Here is a 12,924-nt window from a genome sequence, read left to right as displayed (position 1 = left end):
ATTCATGGAGCACACGCAGAGTTGATATAGTGTAATTCTTAAGGGCTTAATGATTTTTGGAATTATAAATGAGAATTGGCTTCAGTTTAAAGCTACCACCTGTATTGGTCCTTAACAAGAGAGCCTGTCTTTTGAGGCTTTGAAACTAGGAATTGACTTCTTTTTAGCAATGCAAGTCCTAGGTGGCATCTTCCAATATAAGACTGTTTTGTCTAGATTGAAGATCTGTTGTTTAGTGTAGCTACCTTCATTGAAAATCTGTTGTTCAGTGTAGCTACCTTCATTTGTTATCTTAGCTAGATTATCCAGTTCACCTGCTGCAACTTCTTCCTCAGCATTTGCTGCTTCACCTTGTACTTTTCTGTTGTGGAAACAGTTTGTTTTATTAAACTTCATGAACCAATCTCTGTTAGCTTCAAACTTTTCTTCTGCATCTTCCTTACCTCTCTCAGCCTTTGTAGACTTGAAGAGTTAGGGCCTTGCTCTGGATTAAGCTGTGGCTTAAGGAAATGTTGTCACTGGTTTGATCTTCTATTCAGACTGCTCAAACTTTCCCTATATCAGCAATAAGGCTGTTTTGCTTTCTTATCGTTCATGTATTCACTGGAGTAGCACTTTTAATTTCTTTCAGAACTTTTCTCTTACATTCACAACTTGGCTAACTTGCACAGAAGCTTTTGGCTGTTCTTGGCTTTTAACCTGCCCTCCTCACTAAGCTTATTCATTCCGAGCTTTTGATTTAAAGTGAGATGTGCAACTGTTTTTTTCACTTGAACACTTCAAGGAAATTGTAGGGTTATTAATTGGCCTAACTTCAATATTGTTGTGTCTCAGGGAGAAAGAGACCCGAGGAGAGGAGAGATTTATGGGAAAAGCCAGTCAGTGAAGCAGTTAGAGAATACACATTATTCATTGATTAAGTTCGCCATCCTATATGGGCGTGGTTTGTGGCATCCCAAAACAATTACAACAGTAGCATCCAAGATCACTGATCACATATCACCCTAACAAATACAATAACAATGAAAAATTTTAAAATATTATAAGAATTACCAAAATGTGACAGGGACATGAAATGATCACACACTGTTGGAAAAATGGTGCTGATAGACTTGCTCAGCCAGGGTTGCCACAAACCTGTGATGTGTAAAAAAACACAGTATCTGCAAAGTGCAATAAAGCAAAGTGCAATAAAACAGATAAGGGCTGGAGGCTCTGGAATTGAAAGCCCTCTACATGGAGATGATCATTGAAGACATGTGATATATGCAGTCACTAAGAGAGAAGCTGTAGAAGAAAAAGCTGAGTGTTGGAGAATGTTGCCTATGGGGTATGAAGATGAAGGGGAGCTGATGACTGAGACTGAGACCGGGGTATGAAGATGAAGGGGAGCTGGTCACTGGGAGCTGGTGACTGAGCTGGTGACTGAGACTGAGCAGTCAGAGAGGTAGGAGACAGAACAGGAGGGGGTGGAGTGAAGGAAAGGAAGAGAAGTAAGGGCTTAAGAAGGACTTGGCCATTCTTTAGGCAAATGAGGCAGACAAATTCAGAGCAGAGACCTGGGATAGTGATGAGTGGGTTTCTTAGTGACCATAGTGAGAATGGTTCATTGGCTTGGTGAGGACAGGTGCTTACTTATGGGGCTCAGGAAGAATGGGAAGAAAGACATGGATTTTATAAATGTGTGCTATTCTCTTAAGCAGATTGGTAATAAAAGGAAGGACAACTTTGAAAGAAACAGGATAAAGAAATGGTCTCTCTCCAAAAGAGGCAATTGTCTTGGTCATCCAGGAGGTAAAGGCAAAGGCTTGAAGATGCAGGAAATCGTGGGGGGATGCAGAGAGCTGGCAGGGTTAGAATCAAGAGCATGGCTGGAGGGACTGGTCTCAGGAAGAAATAGAGACACTGCTTCAAGATTGGAGGGAAGGCTGGGAACAGTGGGTGGCTCATGCGTGTAATCCCAGCAATTTGGGAGGCTGAAGTAGGAGGATTGCTTGAGTCCAGGAGTTCAAGATCAGCCTGGGCAACATAGTAAGATCCCCACCTTTGCAAAAAGGAAAAAAAAGTTAGCCAGACATGGTGGCACATGTTTATAGTTCCAGCTACCTAAAAAGTAATGCTGAGTCTTAAAAAAAAAAACTGAAGGTGAGAAAGAGACTGTGTGTGATGACCTATGACATTTCATATGAAGGAAGGAAAAATTGAGATAATTCACCTAGAATTGCCTCAATTTTTGTTGAGTGGGCAATGAAGCTGTTTGTTAAAAAAGTTAGAAGTATATTTGAGAATCTGAAAGGACTTGAAAAGTTAGGATGTAGACTGGGCATGGTGGCTCATGCCTGTAATGCCTGCATTTTCTGAGGCAGGTGGGTTGTTTGAACTCAGGAGTTCAAGACCATCCTGGGCAACATGGTAAAATCCCATCTTTATTAAAAATATAAAAATTATCCAGGCGTGGTGGCACTCACCTGTGGTTCCAGGTACTCAGGAGGCTGAGGTGGGAGAATTGCTTGAGCCCAGGAGGCAGAGGCTGCAGTAAGCAGAAATCATACCACTGCACTCCAGCCTGGTTGACAGAGCAGGACCTTGTCTCAAAAAAACCAAAAAAACCAAAAAAAACAAAAAAAAACAAAAAAAAAAGAAAGAAAGTTAGGATGTGTATTAGAGATGAAAAAGGGGACTGTCTAGTGAGGGAGGACCAGCATTTGGACTGGTTGAGTGGCTTGGTTCTACAAGGTATTATCATGGGATTTTCCTTAGTGACTGATAAGGTTTGGCTCTGGGTTCCCACCCAAATCTCATGTCAAATTGTAATCCCCATGTGTCAGAGGAGGAGCCTGGTGGGAGGTGATTGGATCTTGGGGGTGGATTTCCCCCTTGTTGTTCTTGTGATAATGAGTGAGTTCTCATGAGATCTGAGTATTTAATAATGTGTGGCACATCCCCTTTCTCTCTCTCCTGCTCTGCCATGCCAAGACGTGCTTGCTTGCCCTTCACCATCCATCACAATCATAAGTTTCCTGAGACCCCCAAGTCATGCTTCCTGTTAAGCCTGGGGAGCTGTGAGTTAATTGGACCTCTTTTCTTCATAAATTACCCAGTCTCAGGTAGTTCTTTATAGCAGTGTGAAAACAGACTAATAGAGAAAATGTGACACCCCAGAATTAAGGCAGAAGAAATGGATTGGGCCAGTGTAAGTATGACTTTTAGTGAAAGGTTAAGAATACCAGGAAATCTCAGAGTTCAGAGAGAATTCAGTTGGAGATGGTTGACCATAGGCTGTGAAGGCAAGAGGAGGCTGAACAAGCTAGGTTAATGCTCCAAACTTTTCCTGTGAAATATCCATAATGACAGAGAAGAAGGAAAGCATATTTCTGAGGCTCCAGGTAGCCTCTTAGAAGTTGGAAAATTCTGAAGTCTTAAGTTTTAACTTTAAAATATTTAAAATTCCAGGGCTGGGAGTGGTGGCTCATGCCTGTAATCCCAGCACTTTGGGAGGCTAAGGCAGGCAGATCACAAGGTAAAGAGTTCAAAACCAGCCTGGCGAACATGGTGAAACCCCGTCTCTACTAAGAATACAAAAATTAGCTGGGGGTGGTGGTGTGTGCCTGTAATCACAACTACTCGGGAGGCTGAGGCAGGAGAATCGCTTGAACCCAGGAGGTGGAGTTTGCAGTGAGCAGAGATCGCGCCACTGCACTGCAGCCTGGGCAACAAAGCAAAAGTCCATCTCAAAAATAAAATAAAATAAAATAAAATATTTAAAATTCCAGTGCGGATCTGTTAAAATAAAGTAGTAGATAGTAGTAGGTGATTGATTTCTCAGTAAATAGACACCTAAAATATATATGCCATATTTTTCCATGACAAGGGCCTATACTGGGTGGGAGTGGGCTGGGAATTTGTATCCCAGTTTAAGAAGACTCGAAGAACAAAGAAAAGTAAGGGCAAAATCAACTACTGAGAACAATGAAGGGGCAGGATAAATTCAACAGGAGAGAAAGAGTAGGAAATGTTGAAAAATTTGAGACTGGCAGATCTTGAAAATGGGACAATCCTAGTTGATAATGGGCTCCAAAGTGTAATCAAGAAATCTTCCATGTGATGGAGATAAAGAGATGGAAGCTGTCTTGGGTGATTTCAGTCTCATTGAATTGCTCCTGACTTAGATTCCCAATACAAAATTTCTCTCTTGTGGTGCACAGAAAAAATATTAATGTTTAAAAAGATGCATTTGTAAAATGTTAAGCCAGACATTTATTTTTAAACATTGTCTTGAAGTCAGAGAGAGATTAATAGAGCCATTCTAAATTTTCTTAGGGAACATATTTGGTATCTGCCTCCTGTTGTACAATCTCCATGAAAAGTGAGAGCAAGAAGAACTATAAAATTGAAATGCCAATTGTGATATCAAGTAATTTTTAAATGAATGCATCTTTCAATTCATTGATGGGATAAATTGTTATTTACTTTATCCGTGAGGGTCTCTGTCTTGAACAACAAGCAGCCAATTTGCGGAATTAGTGGCTGTTTCAGGAGGGTAAGTAACCTCTCATTTATGACCATCTCCTTCCTATGTTTTAAAATAAGATTGTGGACAAATACTTCCATTCAACCTGGTAGATGCATTTTGGCAATGGCAGATCACACAAACAATGGGTAACAATAGCAAAAGAAATGATATAGTCAGAAGTCTAACAGCCATTTTTTCCTAGAGTTTTGAAATACAGTCAGTCCCCAACTTATGATGGTTCGACTTAGAATTTTTCAACTATTTTTATGATGGTGTGAAATTACATGCATTCAGTAGAAACTGTTCCCTTCCTGTTGAATTACTGTGTCCCTTCATTGTTCTGTGCCATTGATTTTGCTCTTCCTTTTTTTTTTCACTTTCAGTGCAGCATTTAAAGTTACAAGAGATATTCAATACTTTATCATAAAGTAGGTTTTGTGTTAGGTGATTTTGCCCAACTGTAGGCTAATGTGAGTTTGGAGCATGTTTAGGTAGGCTAGGTTAAGCTATGATGCTTGGTAGCATAGGTATATTAAATGCATTTTTCAATTAATGATATTTCAATTTACAATGGGTTTATTAGGACATAATCCCATTGTAAGTTGAGGAGTCTCTGTAATTATAATATCAGATATTGATAGCTTCCATTGGTAAGTAACTTCAATATTTCCCACCCTTTTTTTAAAAGCTTGATGAGCATACAAATAATAAATAATTAATGTTTCTAGTAGAAAAGAGGTAAGTAACAGGAACAGAAATCTTGGACCATCTTCAACGAACCAATGGGAATGTCACCATGCACATCCCTCCAAACTTTATTTCAAGCTATTTCATGTCAAATTTATGCTTATACAAGTGGAATAATATGTATGTTATGTCTTATGTTTTATGGAAGTCTTGACTTATGGAGGGTGAGCATTTAGTTTCACTTTTAAACTACCTTAGGAAAATGATCTAAAGCATAGTGAAAAGAAAATAAAGCAAGAGGAATGAGGTGTTAGTTTAATGAAATAGTTTAGTGAAATAATGCCAAGGACCAATATATTGAAGAGATATTTCTTCAGCTTGGCATGATTTCAGGAAGCAAGCGGGTGCGTTTAATAAATTAAATTTTTATTTAATTATTTATTTTTATTTATTTGTTTTTTTTTAAAAGATGAAGTTGTGCTGTCACTCAGGCTGGAGTGCAGTGGTGCGATTATAACTCACTGCAGCCCTGAACTCCTGAGTTCAAGCAATCCTCCCACCTCAGCCTCCCAAATACCTGGGACTACAGGCATGTGCCACCATGCCTTGCTAATCAAAAAACAAAAAAAAAGTTTATAGAGATGGGGTCTCACTTTGTTGTCTAGGCTGGTATTGAAATCCTGGCTTCCCACCATCCTCCCACCTTGACGTCCGAAAGTATTGGGATTACAGGCGTGAGCTGCCATGCCTGGCCTGGCCTTGCTTTTTTATTTTTTAGCTTTTATAGCTCCATACCCTCTAATGCCACCACAGTATGATGAGTGGAAATTTGGGTACCATGTTTAGCACTGATTTTCCCCCTTGGCGAGGAGGCATCACTATCACGCTATGTTGAGTTTTTGGCAGCCAAGATCAGAAGGACTGTCTTGTAATGGCCCCATCCCTGAGATCTGTGGGAGTAACACAGGAGACAGGCACTGACTGCTTCCAGGGGAAGCAGCAATCAGTGCACTGAATGACTTACCAAGCTGAGTATCACTGAACTTCAAAACAGTGCCAGAGGAGTAGAGTTTTTTTTTAACTTCCTCTGCTCTGTCAACAGCTGACTTAGCTGATTTTTGCCTGTGATGATAATATCCAGAGTGATGACTGGATTCTCATAATCTGCTTCTCTACTGTTAAGGAGGGATTTTTACCTGATAGCATTTCTCTAATTTTACTTATTTTATTAATTCTTCTATGCCAATTACTTATAAATTTTGGCTTATTTCTGATCACACTATAACATTTGTAAAACATGAAATTCAAGTTGATTGATTGCTATAATTTTCTCCCATCTGTATTCTGGATGAATCAAAGATGAGGCTGGCAGTGTTTCTTTCCCTTTGAAAACATTTGGTTCATTTTCACAAACAGAAAAATGACATGGCTTCCTGGAGACATTGATGTGTTCTTCTGGAAGGGTTGGGCCTCTATTCGTTGAGAATCACTAATTTAACAAAAAGCCCACAGATCATTGTATGAGTGTGTGTGGGATGGGGAGGAGGAGAGAGAGAAAGAAGGAAAGAAATGGGTTAAAATTTCATTTGAAGGAATCATTTTATTGTTGGATTAGAAACTAAAGACTGTCCATAAAAAAGAGGAACCATTCTAAAATTTTCATAACTTGCTGCATGTGTGTATTTTATTTCTTAATAAAGATCAAGTAGTTTCTCATGAAAGTCAATGAATAGAGAGCCATTTCAGGACGTGTTTGAATTGGCAGTTGGTTGCTTTGGCCGTGGCAGGAAAGGACAGCTGTTTATTGTGGGGCCTCATCTCCATGGTGTTGGGCAGCACATCTTCAGCTCTTTCTGGGAAGACCCCGAAGTAGGAATAGACCAAGAAAAACAGCATAATGGCATGACTTTATGCTGGTCAGATGGAATTCAGCCTGTACTGCTCTAGCAGAGATTCTCCAGGGGTTAGAATGTTTTGCTTTTATAGTCATCTGGATTGTTTGTTTACTAAGGGTAGAAAAGTCCCAGCCTCACCCGAGACCTCCCGATTCAGTCTCTGTGGGGAGCCGCTTGGGAATCTGTATGTTAGAGAAGCTCCCAGGATAACTGTGATGTGTGGTTATGTTTAAGAGCTGCTAGTGTAAATAATGGTGAACAGTAGCACTGGCTGGAAGCACTGTAGAAATTGCGTGTGTGTGTGTGTGTGTGTGTGTGTGTATTGTGCAAGAGCTATGAGATAAAATCAGGCTACTGAAATTTGCCAAGAAGCAGCACGGGAGACGCATTAACTAGACGCCAAGGATGTGGCCATAGACTTTCCTAGAAACTCCCTCATCTAGGGTGTGCACGTCTGGATTGCACTGACTAGTCCTGATTAAATCCTGTATGCATAGGCTTAGCGCAGGCTGGGCTCCAGAAAAGGCCATCCACAATGTTTTCTTTTAAAATTCCATATACTATTTATCTTTGATTTTCTACCTCCTGCAGGAATCCCTAGATCCAACTTTCTCTGATGAGTTTGCAGGGGTTTCCGATGGTTCTCTGGTTTCACGGGTTTCCTTCTTATTTTCTACCCCTTTTATTTGGAATGTCAACCTACAAACTTAAAAAATTGAGCAAACTTTGTAGGAAAACTACAGAAGGTGGAACCACATATGATGCTTTCTATTATATGCCCAAAGTCTGTTGTATGTGATGAAAATGAGGTTTTATTTACTTCTTGGGTACACCAAACACAAACACTCTCTAATGAGGAAAAGAACCCAACGAGGAGGAAAATGCTGGATGCCAATGGATGGCAGTGATTTATGGAACTCTGGGCTCAGTGGTAGTGAATGATCATCATAAGGGGAGACACTATTCTACAGTTCGGTGTAGCTGGGATGACTTTATATCCTAGTTTGCAAGACAGTCCTGGCCTCACCTGTTGAGCTGGTGTCCCACCTAGTTAAGATACCTTTCATGCTCCCCAGTGTCCTGGTTGAGATACTCCATTTATGTGGTCACCGTGAGGATAGGAAACAGAGAGAGGAGATTTTTCTTTGGATCACTGAATAGTACTTGTTTTGTTATATGATTTATCCCATTCCAGGCTCACCCCTAACATTTGAGGGCCCAGGACAAGACCCCCTATTCCACAACCTATTCCTTCTCTTCTTGCCCTGGCTCCACTGTGCAACTGGAGGATGCTTGTAAGAATGTGTGTGGATGAGCCAGCCTGCTCATTCAACTTTATTCACACCCACATCCACTAGCTGCCCATGAACACCCCTCAGGCCTAGGGGTGTGCACACTTGTGAGTTGATCTGCTTTGGGAGGGTGAAGACCCACACAGGCCCTGGAAGCTGGTTTCGGAGCACTTGGGGCAGGACATCCCAGGGTCATGAGTACCTGGGGAAAAGTCTAGAAGGGAAGTTGTCCCTGCAGGTGGGTGTGTATCACAGCCCTGCAGACTGCTGGTTCCATGGAGAGGCATGGCTGGAGAAGGGCAGGAGAGGGCATTCTGAAGCATCAGCCCCCTGTCCTTTTCACTCCTGCTTTTCAGAGATCCTGCTTGTAACACATCCTTGAGCATCTCAGTAAAGCAAGCTTCCTATGCCATTCTGAAGTGTTTGGGTTAAGAACGTTTCTCATGTGAATAACACTTGGTCACCAGACTGAGGTCCAGCATATTCTTCATCTGGTCTGATAGAAATTCCTTGTCTTTAAATGTCATATATTTAAGGTAACAACTCTATTTTGCAGGTTGAAACAAAAACTTAAACTATATCAGTTAATGTTTTTAAAGTCAACCAAAGGGAAGGCACCTCTTCCCAGTGTGTTTCATCAATTGAAGTCTGGTGAATGTTTTTTTGTTTGCTGGTATGTTCTACCATGTGTGTGAGCATGGAGGTAGGAAAACTGTTTGCTCAGCCATTCCCTCTGTGGTTTGGTTTGCTGGAGAATCAGTCAAATGGAAAGGCTTTCCTCTGATGTGATTACAGAATCAAATATTTTATAATTCCCAGATACTTCTGAATCTTGAATAATTATTAAAGTCAGTGAACACTTTCTCTTTCTTTTCCTTGACTCCCTTTGGATTGAACTAGCCCGCAGGGCAACACAATATTATTTCGCTGGGCTAGGTGCACTTTCCTCTTCATGGATTACTGGGTGCCTTCAGATAGAGTCCCTGTGCACAGCAGGCAGATTGTGCACCGCACAGTCCTGGAGGTAAATTTTGCCAAGAGTATAATTGTGCAAAGGGATTGTGCAACATGGTAGCCCTGCCTATGCATGTTTGGGGCAGGGATTCCCCCAACTGTGTATTCCCTGGGAGGCCTGATTTTCCTCCTCTTTCTGTCACCCATCATAAGCATATGGAGAAGATGGGTGTTTGAAGGGAAAATAATGTTATTTTCTGCATTTTCTCCCATTTTTTGAGAGAACTCATTCTCCTTCTAATATTAATGTAGATCAGGGAAAAGAAAAGCCATTTGTTAAAGAACTAACTATTATATAATAAATTATCAAACAATTACGCCAAAGGTATGTTTACAAACTCCTGTTCTATCTTGGTGGGTAGATTAGCTTCCTTGGGGGATCCAAACAGCTATGGCTTTTCCATTTTTATAAATGGTTCTGCATTTATAAAATTAAGAATGGACATTTATGCTATTAATTAAGAATGGAATTAATAGTGTAAAGGGATCCTTCAAATATCCATGTGTTATTGCTCACTTTTAACCAATAAATCTTATACCAGAGTGTTCTGCCTGCTTCCAGATGAGCAAGGAGACTTGTAGTCTGGTTCTTGGACTTCCCTAGCTGCATGGCCCCCAAATGCCAGTCTCCACTCCCGCTCAAAAGAAGAAACCAAGAATGCCTCCTGCTCTGGGACCGGAGGAGACATTGGCCTCTGCAGGCTTGCTGAAGAAGGGAGAAAAAGAATAGCAAGAAGCAATTGAACGCATTGATGAAGTACAAAATGAAATAGACAGACTTAATGGACAAGCCAGGGGGAGATTTTGAAAGTAGAACAGAAATATGATAAACTCTGCCAACCAGTTTTTCAGAAGATGTCAGAATTGATCGCCAAAATCCCAAATTTTGGGGTAACAATATTTGTCAACCATCCACAAGTGTCTGCCCTGCTGGAGGAGGATGAAGAGGCACTGCATTATGTGAGCGGAGTTGAAATGACAGAATTTGAAGATATTAAATCAGGTTACAGAATAGATTTTTATTTTGATGAAAATCCTTACTTTGAAAATAAACTTCCCTCCAAAGAATTTCATCTGAATGAGAGTGGTGATCAATCTTCAAAGTCCACTGAAATGAAATGGAAATCTGGAAAGGATTTGATGAAACGTTCAAGTCAAATGCAGAATAAAGTCAGCAGGAAGAGGCAGCATGAGGAACCAGAGAGGTTCTTTACCTGGTTTACTGGCCATTCTGGTGCAGGTGCTGATGAGTTAGGAGAGGTCACCAAAGATGATATTTGGTCAAACTCATTACAGTACTACCTGGTTCCCGATATGGATGATGAAGAAGGAGAAGGAGAAGATGATGATGGTGATGATGAAGAGGAGGAAGGATAAAAAGCTTTGATGAAGAAGACAAGATGAAGGTGAAGAAGATGAAGATGATGATGAAGGGGGGGGAAGGAGAGAAGAATGAAGGAAAAGATGATTACTAGAACACTGATAGGTTCCAACTTTCCTGTTTTAAAAATTTTCTCCAGTCCCTGGGAGCAAGTTCCAGTCTTTTCTTTTTCCTCTTGTGCTCTGTTGCCCTGTTGTTGAGGTCTCTTTGCTCTACACTGTGGTTCTCAACTTATTGTGGAATCCAATGGGAAAAGTGTCTCTACGCCTTTCTGTTTGAAATTCATTTTTATCCCTTTCTGTCTGAACAAAAACTGTATGGAATCAACACCACCGAGCTCTGTGGGAAAAAAGAAAAACCTGCTCCCTTCGTTCTGCTGTAAGCTGGAGGGTGCTAGGCCCCTATGTAGTAGTGCATAGAATTCTAGCTTTTTCCCTCCTTTCTCTGTATCTTGGGCTTAGAGAGTACACGGTGTCTCTATGTGAATATGGACAGTTAGCATTTACCAACATGTATCTGTCTATTTTCTCTTGTTTAAAAAAAGAAAAAACTAAAAAACAAAATGGGATTATAGAAGGTCAGCAAAGGGTGGATCTGAGATGTTTGGGTGGGTTAAGTGGGCATTTTGACAACATGGCTTCTCCTTTGGCATGTTTATTGTGATATTTGACAGACATCTTTGCAGTTTAAGATGACACTTTTAAAATAAATTCTGTCCTAATGATGACTTGAGCCCTGCCACTCAATGGGAGAATCAGCAGAACCTGTAGGATCTTATTTGGAATTGACTTTCTCTATTGTAATTTTGTTCCTGCTTATTTTTAAATTTTCTTTTTGTTTCACTGTAAAGGAAAGATGATGCTCAGTTTTAAATGTGAAAAGTACAAGTTGCTTTGTTACAATAAAACTAAATGTGTACACATACACACACACAAACAATACACACACACACACACACAAACTTATACCAAAATCACACCACTTTAGTTAGTTGTCCACTGGAAAGGTGCTCTTTGTTTCCGAGTTTCAAAGAAGCTAGTCTTCTTTTATTTGGCTGTGGCTAGGGACTCCACTGAGCAGGAATGACTATTCTGATATTTGCTTGTTACATTTTTGGTTTTCAAAGGTGGCATATTGAGGAGGTGCACTTATGGATTGCAGTATCCATGGGTCCTGGTGTGTGGTGCGTGTGCTCACTCATTATCTTGATGTGCTGCTCACTACCACGTCTCTCCTTACACTATTGGAAACTTTCATTCTTAATAATTTAATTTATCCCTAGTGACTCCAGCCTCCCGTGACAGACTGAAAAACTAAACTTGATGAAGTCCAGATATATTTTAATTATCTTCTATCAAGCCCAAGGGAGAATTTCTTAGCGACTATGCTGACTTATATGTCTTGAAAAAACTTTAACTGTGGGAATTTTGATGTATAATGAAGCCAGGAGAGGGACACACTTCATTCCAAAATGCTGCAAATAAAATTTAAGCAAGCAACATGACACACGTTCTTTGTTTCTTTTGCTTTTTTTTTTTTTTTTGCGATGAAGTCTCACTCTGTTGCCCAAGCTGGAGTGCAGTGGTGTCACCTCGGCTCACTGCCACTTCTGCCTCCTGGGTGCAACTGATTCTCCTCCCTCAGCCTCCCAAGTAGCTGGGACTACGAGCACGTGACACCATGCCCAGCTAATTTTTTTGTGCTTTTGGTAGAGATGGGGTTTCACTGTGTTGGCCAAGCTGGTCTCAAAATCCCGGCCTCAAGTGATCCACCCGCCTTGGCCTCCCAAAGTGCTGGGATTACAGGTGTAAGCCACTGTGCCTGGCCATGACACATATTCTTAACTATTCTCCAAAAGGGAGAACACTAGAAAAGTGGTAATTTGAAAATAGAAACTGTCCAGTAGCAACTGGATGGCTCATAGCTCCAGTGGTTCTAATAAGTGCTCAGTGGAGAGTCTGATACATATTAGGTGCTCAATAAAATATTTGTTAACTGAATAAACAAATCAATCGGATCTTGTTCAGAGAAATTCCAAAGCAGAGAATATCTGCCACAAGTGCTCACATTAACCATGCCTATTAAGCAGCACCGTGTTGTTTGCTCTCACAGAAAGGGATTTGATTTGGCATTTGCTGAAAC

At 40.7% G+C, this 12,924-nt stretch overlaps 1 protein-coding gene and 1 pseudogene across 2 annotated transcripts in view; both read left to right on the top strand.

Moving 5' to 3' along the window:
• PDE4D (phosphodiesterase 4D) overlaps nucleotides 1–12,924 on the top strand; it is a 1,555,180-nt gene that overhangs the window by 69,433 nt on the left and 1,472,823 nt on the right. The window lies entirely within an intron of this gene.
• LOC129036183 (protein SET-like) lies at nucleotides 10,010–10,876 on the top strand (annotated as a pseudogene).

The sequence above is a fragment of the Pongo pygmaeus genome, chromosome 4, assembly GCF_028885625.2.
Source record: "Pongo pygmaeus isolate AG05252 chromosome 4, NHGRI_mPonPyg2-v2.0_pri, whole genome shotgun sequence".
In the NCBI taxonomy this organism is placed as follows: Eukaryota; Metazoa; Chordata; class Mammalia; order Primates; family Hominidae; genus Pongo; species Pongo pygmaeus.
This window is presented reverse-complemented; position numbering and strand designations above follow the sequence as displayed.